This window comes from Dromiciops gliroides, chromosome 4, assembly GCF_019393635.1.
Source record: "Dromiciops gliroides isolate mDroGli1 chromosome 4, mDroGli1.pri, whole genome shotgun sequence".
In the NCBI taxonomy this organism is placed as follows: domain Eukaryota; kingdom Metazoa; phylum Chordata; class Mammalia; order Microbiotheria; family Microbiotheriidae; genus Dromiciops; species Dromiciops gliroides.
The window spans coordinates 86741703-86761975 of NC_057864.1; positions in this window are offsets into that span (position 1 = coordinate 86741703).

Sequence of the window (20273 nt, forward strand, 5' to 3'; positions counted from 1 at the left end):
AAAAAGATGACCAAGATGATGCATGTTTCTGAAATGTTGCTTAGAAATATTCAACCAAAGACTGGGTGAGAATTTTAATTTGAAATAGAAGGTATTCTTGTTCAGGTGCAGGTTGAATGACTTGGATTCCAACTATGAGTTTCTGCAGTACCTTTAACTTGGATCTGCCTTCTAAATTCTAAAGTTTTATACACCAAATTTTAAATACCTTTGGATCAAATGATACCACTCCTGGGACTACCTACTCCCCAAAGAGAACAAAGAAAGAAAAAGAAAGGAACCCAAATGTTCAAAAGTATTTGTGGAAGCTCTATTTACAATGGCAAATAATTAGAAACTAATATATTGTCCATAACTTGGGGAATAGCTAATCAACTTGTGTCATATGACTATAAGGATTACTATTGTGCTATAAGAAATGATGAAAGGGAGAGTTTCAGAGTAACCTGAGAATACTTACATGAACAAATGCAGAGTAAAGTTAGTAGAAATACTAGAACGATTTATAAAATAACAACATTGTGAACATAAATATCTTTGGAAGAGTTATGAATGCTAATCAATACAATGACCAACCATTATTTCAGAGGAGTAATTATAAAGGATATTACCCATCTCCTGACAGAGAGGTAGTGGATTCAAAATGTGGAATGAGACATATTTTTGGTTATAGTCAATGGAAGAATTTATATTGTTTGACTTCATATTTAAGAGCTTTACTTTTCATTGTAATGGGGCAAGAGTAGGAGAAAGAAAAAAACATATTTTAATTGAAAACAAACTAAAACAAAATTATATACTTATGTTAACAGAATTGGGTTTTCTAGTAAAATTTCAGGGTAGCTATGTGGCTTAGAGATAGGTTTAGAGTCAGGAAGACTTATCTTTCTGAGTTCAAATCTGGTCTCAGACACTTACTAGCTATATGACACTCATTTATACCTTTTCCTTATCTGTAAATTGAGCCAAAGAAGGAAATGTCAAACCACTCCATCTTTGACAAGAAACCACAATATCTTTGCCAAGAAAACCCCAAATAGGGTTATGAAGATTTGGATACGATGGAATAACAAGTAAAATTCCATCTGTACTTTTTGTACTAGAGCATTTATGTACAATGTAAATTGTGAAGAAAGGATATAGAAATTCTGGCTAAATCCCTTGTTATATAATTGAACTAAAGTAATCAAAATCAATGAAATTTTAAAGTATGATTTTTCCATTAATAATAGTAGAAAACAAGTAGTTTCAGACACATTGACATGTTAAGTTCTATAAGCTATAGGTCAGTGGCCTTAGAAAGCATGTGATATACCTGGATTTACTGCTTTAATATACTTCCCATTTCCTGCCTTTATGACCTAGTTTGCTTTTGCCAAGAGCTTACAGGATTCTGTAAGTCAGGGAGAATAATGTATACTGAAATTGTGTGGTTGGTATAGCTTATATACTAACCAGAAAACTGTGCAGAAAGCAATTATATGTTCCATGAGATTTCTAAGTAATTTTCTTTTCAGATATATAATTTTTAATGTTAACTATCAAATTCAATTTTAGATGTCTCATGACACTATGAAATATGTCTATCTTATATACTTAATTTTTGCAAATCATATCTTACACTAACATACTCTTACTGAACAGTTAATTATCGTCTTGTTCCTAAAACTTCGTCAACCTGACTGTATATATTTGTCTTTGCCTCTTATAATGCCTGTGCATTTTAAGCAAGCTTTATAATATATACAAATAATGCTTTGGTCTTTTGGTTAAGTAAAAAAAGAATGGTGTCATTAATCATGAAGGAGAGTTGAGACAGTCCCCAGACCAATTGTTTAGCATTTCTCACCCATGTATGGGACAGTGTGTTTTCATCCCTGTATTATGGGAAAGATAGTGATACCCCAAAGACTTTTCATGATGTGGCACAAGCAAGAAAATATTTAGCTTAGCCATATGTCATTTACAGGTTGAGGGGTTTTGAGACCACAAAATTAATTCTAGGTCTAAAGTAAGGGCTTAAGTACATTCTCATAGTGATGTGGTTCAGTGTACAGAGTCAGCTTTAGAGTAGATAATTGAGCCCAGAGTCAGTAAAACCTGAGTTCAAATCCAGCCTCAAACATTTACTAGCTGTGTGTTCTTGGGCAAGTCACTTAATTTTTATCTGCCTGTTTCTTCAACTCTAAAATGGGAATAATAATAGCACCTACATCCCAGGTTTGTTGAGAAGATCAAATTTGTAAAGTTTACTTGTAAAGTTCTTACCACAGTGCTTGGCACACAGTAAACATTATATAAATGCCAGTTATTACTATTGCTGCTGCTGCTGCTGCTACTGCTGCTACTACTACTATTTTATTATCCCAAGAATCTTTAAACAGCATTCCCCGTTTTGTCCTAAGGTGGAACTAAAATCTCAGTATAAATCTGTAGCCAAATTCTGAGACTCCACTAAAGAGACAGTCTGTATGCATTAATAATTATGCAAATTCCCAGGAAGGAAATTCTTGTCTGGGGCAAAATGAACCAGACAGGAAGAAAACAGACATTATCCAAAAGGCCAGCCATTCTGAGTTGCTGAAAGGTACTAAGTTAAGGTGAACAGAGAAAGCTGCTACAAATCAAAATAAAAAACAGTTTAGGGAGGTTCCACATTTACAAAAAATGGCAAAATTTTAAAAAAAAGCAAATGGGTTTTATACTGACTTTGGAAAGATAGGCATACTTATATACTATTGGTGGAGCTATGAGTCTGTCCAAATATTCTGGGTATCAGCATGCAAGAAAAATGACTAAATTGATCATATACTTTAACCCAATGTTTCTACTATTGAGCTTCTATTCTAGGTATTAAAGATGAAAAAATCCATTTTATACCAGAATTTGCAGAGCAGTACTCTTTATCGTAGCAAATAATCAGAAATAAAGTTAGCCAATATCAATTGTGTGATGAATAGAAAAATAAATATAAATGCAATGGGATTTTATTATATAGCAAGAAATTATGAATATGAGGAATTTAGAGAAATATGGCAACAATTGTCTGAATTAATACAGAAGAGAAAAAATACATACAATGACTACAAATGTCTAAATTAAATGTTAATAAAAATATGAAACTCTCAGCAATAAAATCTCCCTGGAAAAGAGATAATGAAACATTCCTCCCTCATACCAGAGAGGTGGGAACCTACTAAAACAGAATGTTGCATATATTAGCCAATGTATTCATTGCAACTGGTGATTTCAATTAATTACTACTTTTTGTCACCAGAGAAAGTTGAATCTGAATCATTGCAAATATATCAATTAAAAAAAAGTTTATAGAGGTCAAAAACAAGAAGCATCATGGATCTTTTGCTTTGTCAGAATTCTCAAGATGCTCACGCTTTTGTATAATGGAGCTTGTGTGCCTTGCTCAAACACACACTCATTTTCTTCCATGTGCTGCTAGATGAATTATCCTTATATCATCTTGTGCAGGGGCATGACTTTATTGGACTAGAGCTGTATTAAGATTGAGTTACCAGTCTAGGGGCATCTCCAAACACATATATTTGAATGAAGATCAGAAAATCTTGGGTAAGATATAGTCAAAAAGCATGAAGACCAAATGATTCTATAGAAATCTTTAGCTATAACCAACTAAACCATGTACAAAGGTACATATAATTGGAACCAGAAAGAAGGCAACAAATTGAGACCAAATGAAATAGAACTTCAAGTCTTTCTATAATGATCTATTTTAATTATCTATTATTTCTGGTGCCTTCAGATTCAGATTCTATAATCTAAGTACCTGATTTAAAAAAGATTAAATGAAGAAAAGAAGCTGCCTGACTAATTGCATACAAAAGAAATTTATGCTTCAGGTGACATAGTTTAGTTTACATTTCTAAAGAGTGGTATTTTCAATGTATCCAAAGAAGATAAGGATTATTAAGGAATATTAAAATGGTATTTTTATGAAAATAAAACAAAATGAGGTGACAGAGGAAGCATAATCAAATTCCATTTAACATGCCTACTTTGCCATCTCCATAAATTTATTTTTATTATTTTATGAGAATGGTCTGTACACATATTCAGATACCTGAATGCAAGCAGTCTATTTTCAGATTATTTTTTGAAGCTTCCTGTAGGGATGGCTCAATGTTATCCATGCTGACTCAGAAGAAATTGGTCCATAAGTCCAAATTGGAAAAAATATAGAGTAGAATAAATATTGACAAGATTATGATTCATACTTGGATGGATATCCATTGATGTTTTCTGTAAATGTGCATATAATATACATATACATGTATATATGAGTATGTGCATATACATAGCTAGCTAGGTATCATCTTTAACAAATGTTGCAGACAGTTATCTGGAGTCAAAATTGAAAAAAGATAAAGGGAGTAGGATAAATTGCATTTAAGACATTTTAGTGCTTTCAATGACTGAGCTGAAAAAGTCTTTCTTTTCAAGACCCATGCTCTCGACAATGACATTGCTACAAATCATAGCACACCATGGTTTTTGAAGAATCAAAATTGTGAGACAACTTAAAGTGACAGAGATAAATAGTTGGTGAAAGCAAACTGCAATGTAATATTTTCACTATTTCCTAATAGTTTAAGATATGCAAAAAGAATGATTATAGAAAATAGATAACCAGAAAAAGAGACTGGTAACCCTGGAAAATAAAATTTGGGCAAAGTATTGCACACTTAGTATTTACAAAATATAAATATCTAAACAATGACCTCCTGGATGCTTAGTAGATTGTTTAAAAATCATACATGGAATGTCATGGACAAGAATTTCAATACAATGAGAAGGTACAGAAGGGTGGTGATCAACACTATTTAGTCAGTCAATTAGCATTTATTATATGCTTACCCTCATAAGTATCATTAAAGTCTCTTCAAAGTATAAAATTTACTACCCATTCTAGAACTTCATTATAAGATACTTGTTCTTCCCCATTTAATGATACTGTTTTAATCTAGAGTAACATGGGTAGGCCATCTGCTAAATTATGCCAGATTTGTTTTAACATAGTGATTTTAAATTGATTCAATAAAGTCATCACTAGGACCCCTGTAACTGTTTATTTCCAAAGTACAATAATTTTCCCCTTGTTTTTCTATTCTAATATAGTTTCAGATTGTCTTCATTTACATAACTCTTTACCTTTGATTGTAATGTTATACTATATATAATTCCTCTATCCCCTCCTCTACTTAGCAACTTTTACCTATCTTTCTGAGCTAATTATATTTCTTTTTCCTAGAAACCTTGTGATTCTATCCCACAGGAAACTATCCCTTGTTTACACAAACCCTCCATTGTACCATTATTTAAGCACTTAACTTTTGAAACTCTTATAAATGCCTTAAGGTCAGGGAGGGTTTTATCTGTGTCCCCAGAATCTAGAATACTGCCTAGAAAAGGAGTTAAATAAATGCTTGTCGAATTGATTTATTGTATGAGTTTTACTTTTGTCTCCCTAAATTGCCTAAGCTAACTTGAGGCAACAGCCATCTCTTAAATTCTCTGCATAAATCATAGCACCTAGCAAATACATGAGGACATTGTAGGAGCTCAAAAATACTCATTGGTTGATTGATTTTTAATCTTATTTTTATTGATGTATTTTGCTTTTACATCAAATTCATTTCTGTATACCTTCCTCCCCCCTTTTCTACTCAGTGAGCCATACCTTGGAACCAAAATCTAAGAAGAAAGAGGGGGGAAAAGCAATTCAGCAAAACTAATCAAAACATTTTCATGATTGCTTTTTAATCATCCACATCTTCTGATAAAAAGGTCTCTTTCTAGAGCTATCTGTGTTATTTTAAACACGAGATTTTTTGCATTTAAAGGCCTTCCATTCATCCATTTGTATTGTTGATTATTTCACATATACTGAACTCGTTTATTTCCCATCCTTTCAAAAACAAGGAATCAAACAATCTTGAGACTACATAAAAATACCTTTGGTGCTTTTAAACATTATTTAAAGAAAGGGAACTGTTCTCCCAACACAGTGATCCAGTAAGCATTCATGGTTATGTGATATACCCCTTCCAAATGTTGGCAGGAAATGTTTACCTGGACAGAGGCTATTTCTTGATTGTTTGTTTTTATAATGAGGTTAGAGACAAAAGGTACCTAGACACATTCATCTTTCTCCAGCTCTTGGAGCACACATTGATTATACAAGTGTTAGAAAATAACCATTATTGTGAATCCTTCAGTTCAATTCAGAGCAGTTTAATAAGCATTTGTTAAGTGCCTACTATGTGCTCAACATAAGCTGAGTTTAAATCTCACCTGCAACACTATCTGACTGTATGATACTGGGCAAGTTAAACGCTCAGTGTCCTAGGCAAATCTTTAAGACTACAAGTTGTGTATCTGCTCTAAGGTACTGACCAATACAACTTGAATAAATTTTTCTCCCTTGGGAGTTTTCTATTACAGTGAAATCACAGGCCCAGTACCTCTTATCCAGAATGCCAAACACAATGCATTGCACATAGTAAGCACTTTATAAATGTTGATTGAATGGAACTGAATTGAATTGAAGATTTTATCATAGTGGTCATGTTCCAACACACTTGTGTAACCTAGTCATGCTCTGGGAGTCAGGGAAAGATGGATGTGTTTATGGACCTCTATTCCCTCACCTCCCAAAATTATTTACCTGGGTCAGAAACTTGTGTAGCAGCAGAAATATTTCCCTTAATCTGTCCTGAGCATGAAATTGCCTGTACAAAGTGGCATACCTCTCCCTGTCATGTGGGTACACATTAGTGTAGAAGTAACACAATTTTTATATAAAGCAATGGTAGTATAATTAATATTTACCCTTCTGGAACACAATTTCTTCACTTAATATGGGTTCTAGAAGGATAATGTTTCCCCCAATAGTAATAGGGAAGGAAAATTTAACAGAAAAGCTAATGAGTTTGGTTTTGGATATTTAGCATTTAAAATGTCTATTGGATCTCCAGTTTGAGATGTCTGAGAGGCAGCTGGAGGTTTGCAGAGAGGTTGGGACACAATACATAGATTTGAGAAGCATCAGCATAGAGATGGTAATTAGATCCATGACAGTTGATAAGATCACAAAGAGAAGTAGTATAGAGAGAAGATCAGAGGGGCTAAGACATAACTCTGTGGGATCCCTAAGGTTAGAGGGCATGAGTGATCTGGACAAGGTTTCAGGAAAAGAGACTGAGAAGGAGCATTCAGATAAGCAGGAGAAGAAACAGGAAAGAGTAGTATCTTGAAAATCTAGAGAGAAAAGAAAAATATCCAGGAAAAGAGAATGACCAACACTGTCAAAGCCTGGAGAGGATGAAGATTGAAAACAAAAATGCTATTGCATTTGGCAATTAAAAGATCATTGGTAACTTTGGAGAGAGCAGCTTTGATGGAATGATATAGTCAGAAGCCAGATCTTAAGAGTTAAGAAGAGAGGCAGAATAGAGAGGGTAGAGACACTATTGTTGGTGGCCTTTTCAAATAGTTTAGCCATAAAGGAGAGAAGAGATATGAGAATGGATAATTAGTGGAAATGAAAGAATCAAGTGAAACTTGTTTGTGTCGGGGAGAAGTAGGCATCTATGTAGGTTGTAGGGAAGGATAGGGAGAGACTGAAAGTAAGTGATGGAGTGAAGATGACAGAGGGTACAATCTGTTGGAAGAGATTGGATGGAATTGGATAGCTTATGTACATAGGAGGATTAGCCTTAGTAAGGAGTAAGACCACCTTTAATGTAAGACAGGGGTGAAGGAGGAGATGGTGACAAAAGGCACAAAAAAGAAGGAACTCATAGAAACTAGCCTTATTTAGTTGTGTTTTTTCCCCCTGTAAAATATAAGGCAAGGTTCTGAGCAGAAAACATGGGGCAAGGGGAAGCTATAGGAGGTTTGAGGAAGAAGGAAAAAAACTTTAAAAGAGCCTCTCTGGAGAGTGAGATAGTGAATTAAAATTAATTACATTAAACATATTAAAAGGGACATATAATTCACTGATTGATCACATTTAAAGGGAAATTATATGAACAATTTTACCCTACCTTATACAGTATTTTGTCCTTGGGCATAATTATGTATGTATATGTTTATATATACATAAATATACACATATATACATATATATCTTCTTTTCAAGAAGTTCTGGGAGCAGCTAGGTAGCACAGTGGATAAAGCACCGGCCCTGGATTCAGGAGGACCTGAGTTCAAATCCAGCCTCAGACACTTGACACTTACTAGCTGTGTGACCCTTGGTAAGTCACTTAACCCTCATTGCACTGCAAAAAAAAAAAAAAGAAGTTCAGTATTAGAAACTATAGGAACAATATTAGAACTATAAGGAAATATAGACAGACCTTTTGAGAAGCAATTCAAGATTGATGTAAGGAAGAGCTTCAAATCACTTAGTTGATCCTAAAATGGATTGGGGTGTCCTAGATTCCCCCATATTAAGAATCTTTAAGTAAAAGTTAGATAAATTATTCTTCAGGGATATTGTACAGGAAATCTATATTTAGGTATGGATTTGATAAGAGGGCCTCTGAAGTGCCTTACGAATCAGAGATCCTATGAAATACAGGATGTTACTTCTGAATGTGGGAGGAAAAGAAATAGAGGGTTATATCTTTTCCAGTCCCACTTTCAAATAGGGAAGGTATTTTCCATTCAGCATTTTGGACTGGGACCATAACTTGCTTTTGTTTTTAAGAAATGAATCAGAAGTAGCCAGGGTTACAGGATTAAATACATACATATATATATATATATATATATATATATATATATACACACACACACACACATACACACATATATATATATATACATATACATATATATATATACATTATATATATATATACATACATATATATATATTGATGCTCCCTATAAAAGCAGCTTGGGTCTCTTCATAGAAGTAATAAATTCAAATAACTGATATCATCAACATTGGGCCCATTTGAATTGGGGAGCTAAGCTATAGGTGATGCAGGAAAACTGCTGGGCTCATATTTCTCAACATTTCTAAGTGTTCAACAAAGTGATCTGCAGGATGCTTTATGTACTGTTTGTTGTATTTTCAGAAAACAATGCAATAAATTATTCCTTTTGAAGGTGCATGTAAAATCATGCATTTTAAATGAAGATATAGCACTATGAATCTCACACTGGGTGGTAGTATATGTGTATATTTGAGGCATTGTTTATCCCTTGGACATATTACTGTTAGTTTATATTTCTAGCCTGCATTGGGTCTTGAATCAGATTATTGTCTTGATTTGTATCCTAGCTAGAGTTTATTACTTTACTAGGCTAATTCAACAAATGGCTGCCGTGCATCTGTCCAATTTTAGGTCTACTTTATTGGGGTACAATGACATTTCTTTCTATTTATAAAATTGTAGCATATGGTTTTCCCAGTCTAATAGCATTTGCCCACTGATGGTGTCCTTATGGAGAAATCTTCTGTTTATTCAATTCTAGTAAAACCTCTGTGACTTGGAACATTTGGAGAGGAGTGTATGAGTTTTTGAAAAGTATAAAATATATAAAATGTTCTAAGCTGAATGATTTTAATGTTTTTAAATGCATACTTTACTAAAAGAGTATTGCCAGATATATGTTTTGTCTACCTTATTTTAATCATTGATTTGTAATTAGTACATTTCTTGTGATTCTGATAATGTGTGTGTGTGGTGGGGGTGGGGGGGTTTAAAGAATATATTCTCATTGTAATGTAATGGGAAGAGCACTGGATTTAAAGCAGATTCATAGTTAGCACTGGGTAATAAGGCCATTGAATTTAGTGGGTAAGGACAATCCCTAGAATCCTTCAAAAGTGTAGAAACTGCAGAACATAAAACCCAGTTAGAAAAAAGAATAGCTAAAATGGGAAAATGACAAGCATTGAACTAAGGTGAGCCCCTCTCTCACCCCCTTCAGTACATATCTTCCTGGCTTTTTAAAAACCACCTTGCAGAAGCATACTCTTGTTTCTGTCTCAACCTATGGTGTGATGCCTAATCTATCACTTCATATAAGGCTGCCTTTCATATTATTCAAGCAGGGTACAGTATAAAGACTATAGTCTTTGTCCTGTATATAAAATTTTCTCATCATGATTTTGACTTAAAGTCAGGAGACCTGAATTTGAATCCTAGATCCTATACCTACTAAACATGATCATGGAAAGCACCATGCTCTGTGAACTAGAGGAATAATAATAAATAATAACAATATATTTCCATAGAACTTGATACACACTTATATAAAACTATACTTGTAATGAACTGGATTCATAGGTTAATCAAGCACCGAAAATATATACATACACGTATCAGTATATAAATATACATATTTGGAATTTTTAAAGTTTGAAGAGGACTACGGAGAGATTATTTAATTTGATCATAATAAAACTCCTATGAGGTAGGTATTATCATTATTCTTATCTTAGAGATGAGGAAACTGTGGCTGAAAAATTTTAAGTAAGTTGCCTAATGTCACACAAGTAGTAAAGTGTCCTTAGGTGGGGTCTGAACTCAGGTTTTCTTGATTCCAAATTCCATACTTCTACTCACTATTGAAACTAGTAGGGGGTTGCTAGGTGGTGCAGTGGATAAAACACTGGCCCTAGATTCAGAAGGACCTGAGTTCAAATCCAACCTCAGACATTTGACATTTACTAGCTGTGTGACCCTGGGCAAGTCACTCAGCCCTCATTGTCCCACCAAAAAAACTAAAACTAAAACTAAAAACAAAACAAACTAGTTGAGTTGAGTTTAGGATGAAGGACAATAATACAGAATATGAATACTTGGACTACTGACAAACTTACTGACTAAAAACTTACAAGTTTTTAAGGAGAATAGTTTGTTTTTAATTCAAAAGCATTAGAAAAATATCAGTTATCTTCAGTCAGTTGGTATTCTAGCTAAAGCATTTCACCCTATTTATTTTTATTGCAAAATCTTTGTTAATAGGACAATGGTAACCTTCAGTCTAACCTATCCTCAAATTATAATAAATTCCAAACTATTATATCTCAAATTCATAAGGTGTTACTGTGTTTTTAATAATGTAATTTGAACCAAACTTTATGTAAATGTATGTATGTAGACACATGAACTTATATTTATATTTGTATGCACTTCTGCAGATAGCATTGCTTAGGGTTTGGTTTTTGTTTGTTTCATTGAATAAGTTTAAATATAATTAAAACAAAGAATCGTGATATTGTTTAGTCTTCTTGGACAAAAACAAGAACGATAAGTATTTATCGATTGCCTACTGTTTACGGATGTGTAGAAAAACTGGCTTGCAAGAGCAAGTTGTTAAATTTTGGGTATGATTAAACCTCACAAATTAACAATGGCTATAAATCATGTCCGTGATTTATTGTCTATACTTTTGTTATTGTTGTTGTTTTTGGTGAGGCAGTTGGGGTTAAGTGACTTTCCCAGGGTCACACACCTAGTAAGTGTGAAGTGTCTGGGGCTGGATTTGAACTCAGATCCTCCTGACGCCAGGGCCGATTCTCTATCCACTGTGCCACCTGGCCCTGTCTATACTTTTTTTTTTAAAGGTTAATAATGCAGATTAAGCTTAAAAGTGTGGGCAGGGTCAGGGGGCAGTTGTTCAACATTTATTGGCATACCCCTCACACTGCTCTATAAACACTGTTGGATTGTTGTAGGATCATAATAGAAGGTTCAGGGAATGAATTCATCACAAGACTAGAAGCCTGGTGCTTGAATAGTATCATCATCAACAACAACAAACAACAACAACAAAACAACAACCACAGCATTTATATAGTGTTTTTAAGATTTGCAAAGTTCTTTACATCCATTATCTCATTTGATCTGTGCAACATCACTAGGTATAGTAAAGGGAGGAGAAGGAATTCTACAAGACATCATTAAGGTTGTCACCCATGATCTGAGCTATGATGACATGTAGGGATGCCAAAGGCAGACATGATAGGAAGAACATTTGGGCAAGGAACCAAGATGCCAAAAAATATATTTTGAAATGTACCCCCTTCTCAGAATTTTGTTTCTACTTTTTAAATAGAATAAATTATTTATTTAGGAATAAATTATAAATTCAGTACCACATTGTATTCTGAATATTTGTGTATTTTTCTTGGCTCTCAAATCAACCCTAATCTCTCTAATGTCAGAGATTCTGTTCTTTTCATACCATTAATTATAATAACTATAATTTATATCTCACTTTAAAGTTTACAAAGCAATTATTTCACCACCACCTTGTGTGTTGCAAGTATTCTTACCCCAATTTGACAGTTGAATAAAACAAATTTGGGGTATTTTAAAGGACTTTCTTAAGGTCCCATAACAATGTTTCTGTTAAATTGCCACCTCAAAGGGAACTAATAATATAAGATCGAACGGAGTGGTTTGAGAGGCCACCTTTTAAATCTGCTCCTCTTGAGCTCCTAGCAGCAAGTCTACATCTAATAGTTAGTAGACAATTAGCTCACAGCTAAATATTTAATAAGGTAGTATAGTAAAACAAAACAAAAATCACTAGAAAACATCTCCCCATATTTAATACACCTGGGAAGCACTTTCCCTTCTATATAATCAGCCCCTGTGGAGAAGAGTGGGCACAGATCGAGAGTACAAGGGTAGAGAAGCACATGTCAGGAAAACATGTGGCCAAAGGAAATGATGCTTTTCTTACTGCAGGGCTGCGATGTCCTTTCTCTTCCCCTGGAGTCCTCAATTACTTCCAGTTGATTGTAATCTCTACTGTAATATGTTCAGCTGACTTTTTTTAGGTCTCTTTTCTATAGTCTCATTCACAACTAGGTAGCCTAATTTCCTCTTGAATCCATAGTTAGGTCTCTTCTCTGCTTCCAGAGGTCTGTGATTCTCTAAACTGCTGCCATCTGGAAGTGTCTCCTCCTCTGTGAATAACTCCCCTTGCCTCCTGAGAGACACCATGTCCAACAGGAGGCAGGGGAGAAAAATCCCTTCCCTTCATTGACCTCTGGTAGGGGTAAAGGGTTCATACTTCAAAAAGTACCTCCCAGTTTTGAATGCATCAAACTCTTGGACCATGTTGACTGAATTTTAAGAGCTCCCTGGGAATGACCAATCATTTTTACCCTGGCAATGACCAGGCTCTTTCTCTAATTCCATTAGGAAGAACTCCTTCACACATAACAAAGCAATAACAGGATGTTGGAATGCCTTTGTACTTCATTAACTATTAATACCTCATTACCTCTGTTATTTGTCCCTTGATTTCTATGATTTATTGATCACCTCGAATTGTGGCCACCAATCCCCACCCCAATCATCACCCTTGAACATTAGTAAATGGCAGAGTAAAGATTCAAATCCTTGTTTTCTTATTACAAATTTAGTATGTTTTTTTTCTATTTCACTACTCCATGCTGCTTTGCAATTATTTATTCTTCCATGGCAACTGAAATGTTGCTTCGTCATTGCTATTCAATAGTATGTTTGTTAAATACATAAAGACTTTCTTTTATTGTAACTCCCCTGTTTTTCCTTACCCTGCAGGGTAATTCTGGCATCACTCATAATAGAACATTTCAAATAAGGTCTTATCATACAGCCTTAAGAAAATGCTATCAGCTAGGATGCTTATCCAATGTTAGTAGAATTGTGAAAAGATCCAACCATTCTGGAGAGCAATTTGGAGCTATGCCCAAAGGGCTATAGAACTGTGCATACCTTTTGATCCAGAAATATTACGTATAGGTTTATATCCCAAACACATCACCAAAAAGAGAAAAAGACCTATCTGTACAAAAATATTTATAACAGCTCTTTGTGGTGGCTAAGAATTGGAAATCAAAGGAATGCCCATCAATTGGGGAATGGCTAAACAAATTGTGGTATATGATGGTGATGGAATATATAAGAAATTACAAGCAGAATAACTTCAGAAAGGCCTGGAAAGACATGTATGAAATGATGTATAGTGAAGTGAGCATAGCCAAGAGAACATTGTACACAGAGATGAAGAACTGTGAATGACTTGACGGTTCTCAACAATACAATAATCCAAGACAATTGCAAAGGACTATTGATGAAACATACTATCCACCTCCAAAGAAAGAACTGATATTGATGGAACAGACTGAAGCATGCTATTTTCACTTTCTTTCATTTTTTTTCTTTTAATCAAGTTTTCTTGTAGAAAATGACAAATATGGTAATGTTTTACATAATCACACATGTATAACCCATATCTGATCATTTGCTGCCTAAGAGAAGGGGGGAAGGGAGGGGAAAAGAGGGATAAAAATTGGAACCCAAAACTATAAATAAAAATGTTTATTAGAAAAGAAAAAGAAAATGCTATCAGGTCTATAAAGACAATGGTGATGACGATAGCTCTTCAATAATTCTTTGTCATTAGGTGGCACAGTCACATCTTAGTATTATTATACATTACTTACAAATAGATATGTTCTTTGTAATACTTCTCTTTTTGTTTCATATTGTTCAGTGCAACTGAAAACAAATTAGCCTATGTTGGTAGGAGGGATTCAAAGAGACTTGTTAAAATGTCGACTATTATAACATAGATTCACACGTATATGCATACTGCCTCGATAATTGTATTCTGAGGCTTAAAAGGAGAAAAAAGCTGATACAAAATAATTACCTTATAATGTTCCCCAACAATAGTGTTATGAAAGGTTTTTACTATAATACTTATTGTTAGCATTCATCGAACCTATTTTGTGTCAGAAAACTTTAAAACATCAAATAATTTGGTCTCCCCAAGCGTATTCATGAGCTATATGGAACAATCACACAAAATTTTCAACTGTAGAACCAACAATCTGTCAAAAAAGTACAGTGGAATGTTCCTTCCAGTGTAATATCTTCAATAAAACCTTGATTACACATCAGGAATTGTGAACAGCATTCCTAGTATCCAGAGAATGAACCTAGTTGGCACCCCTCTGAAAGTAATGGACCCTACCTGTCCTTATTCACAAACACTCATTTGGAGACTTTTCTGGAGGTACCATTATTTAGAGTTGTGGCATTACTATTATTTATGTGACTCTACAAATATGTGAGGTGGTATGCAATAGAGGAGATTGTGCCAAAGAACAAAATCCGTCCCCAAGGAGCCTGTAATTGAAGAGCTTGAATAGCCACGTTCAAAGAAAAACAGAATTAATAGTAGCCATTCCTCGAATATTACTTTGATGAATCTAAAGACATTTTTGCATTTTAAATAGGCCTGATTTCAGATGGCTTCCTATCTGAAAATTATTACTGGGATGTTTAGAATACCTAGAAAAACTCCAAAAAGCCCAGACTATTAAGTGCAGTCTAAATGAGTTTAAGGAAGTAGAAATATTAAATCCCCTGAGAAAAACTACTTATATTCATTCATCTTAATAAACTGTTATCAATGAGTACATGGATCAAACCTTAAGCCTTGTGAATATGTAAACATGCACATATATCCACAAATATAAATATACATATTTGTATGTAATTCCATATTTATATGGACATATATATAGGCACATACATATTCATATGGTTCAGTTTGGATATTCTGGGATGTAATATAATTTATTCTCCAAATGTATTACTCTTTTGTGTGTGTGTATACACACATTCACCTATGTTTATGTACATGTATGTGTATAAACATATACATATCCACATAAATATATAGATATAAATATGTATCTATAGATATCTATAGATATCTATGTCTAGCTATCTATCAAGTCAACAAATCAGCAAGCACTTATAAAGTGCTTACTATCTGACAGGCACTTTGCTAAGTACTGCGAAGGCAAATGCAAACAAATAGAAGCCCTATCCCTGCCTTCAAAGAGCTTGTCCTATAATGGGGGGAGATAATAAAACTGTAAGTAAAAGTACTTGGAAATTTTGGGTGGAAGGCATGTACGTGCTGGAGAAAGAATTCAGCAGCTTAGCCCAGATAGAAATAAATAAATGTGGCTAGCATGAGTACATTCCTTAACGTGCAGATTCTGGGGAGAAGAGGCCACAGTGGCAGAATGATCTTCCATAGTAAGAATTTCGTTTAGGCCTCTATGCTTTTTTTTTTTTTACAAATGAGAAAACTGAGGCTCAGAGAAAGAAAGCAGCTTGCCTATGGCCTCAGCATTATTATCAGCATTATTAAGTGTATCAGGCTGAATTTATAGGATCATAGATTTTAAAGTGCAATGAAACTCCAAGGTCACCTAGTTCAACCTCCTTATTTTATAAATAAATGGATACTTTTGGATACAGGGTAAATCTTGCCCAAGGTAATATGGATGGTAGTTGTCAGAGGCAAGATTGGTACTTAAGTCTTTTTTTATGCAAACCCAGCACATTGTACTTGTTCTTGGGTTGGTGATACATGGCATTTTTAGCCTTATATCAACTTTTGTTTGGGTATACTATAGGAAGTGGTGGGATTCTGGTCTTTTAGATACAAATCCATAAATCTGTCCCCTCTTCTCAGGAGCAGAATGTATATAATTTGTGTGTGTCTATGTGTGTGAGGCAATTGGGGTTAAGTGATTTGCCTAGGGTCACATAGCTAGTAAGTGTTAAGTGTCTGAGGCCAGATTTGAACTCAGGTCTTCTGAATCCAGGGCTGGTGCTCTATGCACTGTGCCACCTAGCTGCCCCTAGAACGTATATAATTTTAACCAAGTAGAGTGAAAAAAAGGGAGGATATTTTAAATGACTGTGAAGTCATATAAACCCACTTTTTATTTTTTTAAGACACATGAATGTTTATTTGTTAAGAAGCCACAGTTTGCCACACTTTTCAATTCTAGGCATTGTATAAGATCCAAAGCAAGATCCACTACTTTACATAGAAAGGAAAATCTTCTGGAGAGAACCCCAGGGTCATGTAGTAACTGGTCAAAATGTAATGTATATGACACATAAAAAACCATTGTGAACCCAAATAATTTAAACTGTGGCTATATTCTCCTGAAATAAATATTCATTATCTTATTATAAGCATATTGCATAGTCAAGGATTGTAATTTAACCTTTTTTTGTGCAATTATTGAAACTTTAAAAAGCAAAATGTAACACTTGATAAGGGCATAAACAGTAGAATGTGATTGCCCTGGCCCTGGGCTTTGTGGATAGGGTGTCTCTTCTTAATTGGGCTTAACCTACAAAAAAAAAAAAAAATGGTCTTAACCTGTGCTTGAAATTTGGAATGACTGATCCATTGGTATATCACTTTTTGTAATGAACTCTATGGTTGCATGAAAATACATGATTTCATAAGCATCTAAGTAAGTCAAGCTTAAATTTTGTGAGCCAGCAGAAGAGGGCAAAAACTCAGTCATAGGAGCCTTGTTTTTCCTTTTTGCTTAAAAAACAGCATCTTTATTTGTGTATTTGTTTAGGCCACTGGTATCTATATAAAAAGAAACAGAGAAATGAATAGTACTTGAGGCACTCATCTTTACCACAATTTACCATCAATGTGGAAACAGGATGTTAATGTAGCATTGTTTAACTCTGCTTAGGACAGGCACATACTGAGCAGTTGGTCTGGGTTTTTTTTAATTTTATTTTTTTAATTAAAAAAATTACTTTAATTTTTTTCTTTTATTCAAGTTTTCTTGTACAAAATGACTAATATGTTAATGTTTTAGATAATTGCATATGAATAACCCATATCTAATTGCTTAGCACCTCAGGGAGGGGTTGGGGAGGGAGGGAAAGAGGGATAAAATTTGGGACTCAAAATTATAAATAAAAATATTTATTATTTAAAAAAAATAATTCTTTATAAACTCAAAAAAAAAAAGAGTGAGTCATTCCTCTATTGATAAATGGCCAAAGAATATGAACAGGCAGTATTCAAATAATCAAAACAATAGAAATTGTTTTATTTTTATTTTAGAAAATCATATGAAAAAATGCTCTAAATAATTATTGATTAGAGAAATGCAAATTGCCTCTGTGGCATCAGTTGTGTTTTTTGTATACAACATATTGTAGGATTCTGATTTTTTAATCCACTTTGCCATTCACTTCTATTTTATGGGACAGTTCATCCCATTCCCATTCACCATTATTATTACTGTGTATTTCCCTCCACCTATTTTTCTGCTCACTCTGTCCATAGTTGTCTCCTCCAAGATGTGCTAGAGTAGCTGTAGGGGACGCTCCTCATGGTTCATCAACTGAGGGAGCCAAAAGCTCCTGAGTCAAACACTCTAGAAAATCCATCTCCCAGAATTGACTTGTAGCCACCTAACATCACACAGCCATCTCCTCCTCAGGGCTCCTGCTGGGGTGCTTCTGCCCAGCTCCTAATCCTACTCCTTTTCTAATTCCCAAAAACTTCTGCAAGGCCTGGAACTCAGGATGACCTATTTAGCAAGGAGCCAAGTAACTAGGGAGTTCAATTAAAATGAACTGGAGAAGAGAACGGCAAACCACTCCAGTATCTTTGCTAAGAAAACTCCAACTAGTGTCACCAAGAAGTTGGGCATGATTGAAAAAAAGGAACTGTTTTTAAACAATAGTCCTCAATATTGCTTTGAATTTACAGTTATGAACCTGGAAACCAATGAATCAAATGGAGGTGCTAATCTTGGTTCCATATAGCTATTGGTAAACTTCTCATGGGCATTTAGATTGGACACGCTTTTATGCCTTAATACCTGGTCCCTTTCCCTCTATTACCAAGAACTAGAATAATCCTGAAACCTACTCCCAAAATTCCCAATTTCCCTTAGTGCAAACCCCAAGGAGAGAGCTTATCAATATAATTAAAGAAAGGAAGGGAGGGGGCAGCTAGGTGGTGCAGTGGATAGAGCACCGGCCCTGGAGTCAGGAGTACCTGAGTTCAAATCCAGCCTCAGACATTTGACATTTACTAGCTGTATGCCCCTGGGCAAATCACTTAATCCCAATTGCCTCACCAAAAAAAAAAAAAAAAAAAAGGTAGGGAGAAATAAGTGAGAAGGTTGCAAATCAAGTCTTTAGTAATTAGGACAGAAAATACATTTAGTATGTGACTCATTAGGGAACACAAGACAGTGAAACCACTTATAAATACCATATAGTCAAAGTCTATCCATATTAACTGAGGAGAAAGGGAGCATGTGGATTTTTTTGCATATGCATATATGTATGTGTTTAACTATATGTGTATACCTATATTTGTATATAGGAATAGAATGTAGTTTAATTGGTATAAGTAGATCCTAGTAAGAAACTTCCTTTCTCATTGTAGATCAATACTTTGAAAAAATGTAGTTCAAAATTTTTTCTAGAGCACTGAGACCATAAATAACTTGGCAAGGGTCATTCAGTCAATATGTATGAGAGTTAGGAGATGGACTAAGACCTTGACTCAGAGCTCAGCTCTCCATTCCCTATCCCTTGCTACTTCTCTTATGTATATTGTTAATTGTGGCCTCTTCATTCTTTAATATTTCTCCATATCTTATTTTTGGTCTGGTACCATTGCCACGTGTCAGGGAAAGGTGATATTAAAGATGAAAAAGTTTGTAATTATTATATCCTTAATTATTACACATATCCGTAAGTGTATGCTTTATGTATATGTAAAAGTACTCACAAAATAATGTGTCAGTGGATTTAGTCAAGAAATGAAATTGGAGAGGTGATGTTGTAGAAGGAAAAGGTAATAACACATTCAACAAGTGTACGAAGTACAATATGGAATCATTAGCTATGAAAATTAACTTTTGAAATTAACTAGGTCATGTACCTAGAGCAACGGTGATAGCCTCTCTGTATATCAATGGCTAAAGTATACTGGTATTAGGGAAGAGACAAAAAAAGATCAGGAGTGAATTATTTCCTTCATGTATTATAAGAAATTTTAACAAGTACTTGAAATCAGAGTATCATAAGTGAATGTACTCATCATGCATAATTTTCATTCCTTTACAGCTGTCATTCAGTCAATGGCAGTTGCTATTTCCCTTGAAGAAGTAAACAAGTATAAAATATTCCAGAAGTTCCTTTCATGCATAAAAGGGAAAAAATATAGCTAGAATTTGGACATTTTAAAAGGCAAGGGAAGAAAAGCAACCAGGATTTATTAATGGTTTAATACAGACAAGATACTTTGCTAAGTATTGGGGATACAAATACAAACAAAAATGAATGCAGTTCTTTATCTCAAAGTGCTTATATTTTAATAGGGGGAAACTAATAATAATGAAT